This window comes from Taudactylus pleione, unplaced genomic scaffold (assembly GCF_031769625.1).
Source record: "Taudactylus pleione unplaced genomic scaffold, aTauple2 ptg001296l, whole genome shotgun sequence".
In the NCBI taxonomy this organism is placed as follows: Eukaryota; Metazoa; Chordata; class Amphibia; order Anura; family Myobatrachidae; genus Taudactylus; species Taudactylus pleione.
In genome coordinates, this window is record NW_028285696.1 from 916,715 (window position 1) to 919,891 (window position 3,177).

Below are 3,177 nucleotides of genomic sequence, written 5' to 3' on the forward strand. Positions count from 1 at the left end.
CTAAACTCACGTGAGAAAGCAAACTCGCAGAAACTCGACCCTTAGTAAATTTACCCCATACTGTCTGTCACTGACATTGCGAGTTAATCCTCTGTGTGAGCGTATTCACTGCGTGTGCGACTTAACAGGCTAACAATCGCTAAATCTGTGTACATATCGGCATTGCATCTCAGAATCGGACCCCAGTGCTATAAAAAAAAGTAATAGGTGCTTCCACAGAGTATGTATTTAGGGGGTGTATGTACTTATGCAATCAGGGTACAGTAAATTTTTTATTTTCACTTATTTTTCCTAAAAGTTTTGATTGTTTTCCATTTGAATTTCTTTGCTTGTAGGATACATAAAATTTGCGTCTTACGCTGAGAGCCCCATAGAATTAAAAGAGACAGACATGGGGTGGGAAGGGGCAACGCTACTATAGCGCTACCTACAGTCTCATTTACGGGGGGAAGCAGCCGCACGGATGCCCGTCAGGAGGTGTATATGGGGCTGCTCTGCTTCCTAAGATCTGAACGGATGTATAATGGATGGATGTACCAGAGGTTGCTGCCTCGTGCCTCATTGATGACAAGGTTATTCCCTTCTCAGAGATCAGCTCTGCGCACAATACACCTCAAGGCTTGGAAAGTGACATTTGTGACAATAACCTGTCTGTGCCTCCTTGTATATCCACCCACAGATTGGCGCTACCCATTGTTTTTGGACACACTGTATAGTATTTAATGGGACAGAAACGTACGCTATAATAGTGTCTGGTATATTCAGCTGCCAGATTGTGACGCAATACTTCACAGAAAATGATTATAGTACAGAAATATTAGTGTAGACCCAGAGTCCGGTCGTGTGACACAATGTTCCCATCACGTACAGATACGGTATGATTGGAGCAGTCTATCTCAGCATGGCGGGATGTGGGCGACACGCACTAAATGAAGGTTTCTTTCTCTATATCGCCCCTGGCAGGTTCCACCTTAGCAGTATCGTCTGGACACGCTCCTGTCTTTGTGATGTCTGATTGCGGCGCCCCATTCTCCGGTGATTTCACAGACAGCTGTTTCTTTACCATATATATAAACCACAGAAATAAAATAAACGAGGGCACCCGGATCCCAGTGGTCAGGCCCAGGAAGGTGTTTCTGGGGAGAGGAGGACAGAGAAATATTATTAGTCTGACCATTATCTCTCGCTGTTTGTACAATTAAATGCGAATTCAGTAACTCCCGACGGGAAGTATTTAGGGGCATGTCTAGCAAAAATTGGGACATGGAGCCTGATTCAGAGGCGCTCGCTCTTTGCGAGTGCTCGCTCTGAATCAGGCTGCTCGCATAGCTGTGGGTGACCACCCACAGCTTGTGCGGGCGGCCTGGCGATGGTTGCGATTATCACGACCATCGGGCTTGCGATGAGACCCTTGTGGTAGGGTCTCATCCACCGCAAGCCCCAGTGAAATTCCTGCTCTAATAGAACAGGAAGTTCACTACTGACATCACTGGTGATGTCAGTAGGGCCGCCCACAAACGGCAGTTGTGCAGCCACCCCCCGACCTGCCTACAAAACGGGGCGAGCTGTCGATCAACATCAACAGCCACCCCGTTTTGTTGCGAGCCCCGAACGAGTGAAGTTCTCTCGCTCCGGGGCTCGCACACGCGCAGTGCGCACATCGCACGTGCGCACTCCCCGACCATCGACCCGCTTGCGAGCGCTATGCGCTCACGAGTGGGTCTGAATCGGGCCCCTGGTTCTTAGAAGTATATTTCTTATCACCTAAATGTTTTGTTGGATATCCTCTAATGTTTTTTTGACAAGTACACACCTTAGTGTCTTGTGCCAGTCTGCACTATGTGCCAGTCTGCGCTATGTGCCACCCTCTTTGTCAATTTCCAAATGCCAAGTGTGTAATTGTTATTCCTTATTTCTCAGCATTTATGAATTACAAATTGGCGGAGAGGGGCTACACAGGGAGGTGTATTACACTGGGGGTCTGCCTCCTGCACTGGGGGCATTTGGTACAGCTGGGTCGCCCCGTAACCCTTTCTATACCACATGCCCCTGCCGCTGGTTTGTGCTCCTTCCTTACTGTCCAAATTCGGACAAAAGTCCAGAAGGTCTTCAAATCAGGTCTGTCCCTCCTAAATCTAGTAATGCTACTGTCCACTGTGCACTCTGTGCTTCTGGCACTGTGGTGGAGTCTTCACTGTCTTTGGGAAAATGGCGCCACTGGCATTAGCGATCGTTTTACTTGTTACACGCCACAGAGACGGGCCTCCCTGCATGTGATTATTGGTAAATTTAGCCAATGGCGCATTTTCCATTGTCGCAATATGTGGCGATAACAAATGATAATTATTGGGACCAGTCCAGATACCTGGTAATTATGCCTCTAACTCATCTTGGGATCCAGCCCATTAAATAGAGTAAAGGGACCAATTTGTATAGTAAATGAAGGCTCAGGATCAGTCTGATAATGTAATGTACTAGTACTACGGCGCCAGGTATCAGCCGATTTATCGCTCACTTCTAGGACGTCATTTACCTGAAGGAGATGGTGTCATACATACGACAGGACCCTCTTCCGCCACATAATTTGGTCCCCCATTTCAGGCATGTTCTATCTATGAGAGCGCCAAAGTAAATCGGCGCTGGAATTCCAGCTATGAGATAAACACAGAAGGAGTAACATTTAATATAAAAGGTTAGTGCGGTCACTATAATAACCAGTTACCACTATATAGAGGCCCACAGTTATTCTCACACTCACCTAACATTCTCACCAGTAACATAAAGACACCCACCGCCAGGGATTTCAGCTGAGGAGTAACGCACCTACGGCACAAAGATGGAAATAGCACAAAGATGAATGTGTGAGTGTATATAGTAACCCCTCCTTGTATATAGTAACCTATCCTTGTATACAGTAACCCCTCCTTGTATACAGTAACCCCTCCTTGTGTACAGTAACCCCTCCTTGTATACAGTAACCCCTCCTTGTATACAGTAACCCCTCCTTGTGTACAGTAACCCCTCCTTGTGTACAGTAACCCCTCCTTGTATATAGTAACCCCTCATTGTATACAGTAACCCCTCCTTGTGTACCGTAACCCCTCCTTGTATATAGTTACCCCTCCATGTATACAGTAACCCCTCCTTGTATACAGTGACCCCTCCTTGTATACAGTA

The 3,177-nt window shown here is 46.9% G+C and overlaps 1 long non-coding RNA gene across 1 annotated transcript; it reads right to left on the reverse strand.

Annotated features, from left to right (window-relative positions):
• Nucleotides 1-373: 373 nt before the first annotated feature.
• On the reverse strand, nucleotides 374-2,879 carry LOC148443352 (uncharacterized). Its single transcript, XR_015875689.1, has 3 exons — nucleotides 2,759-2,879; nucleotides 2,534-2,651; nucleotides 374-1,136 (listed from the first exon to the last, which is right to left on the reverse strand). It is a non-coding gene; the product is annotated as an uncharacterized LOC148443352 (long non-coding RNA).
• Between the last annotated feature and the right edge of the window lie 298 nt (nucleotides 2,880-3,177).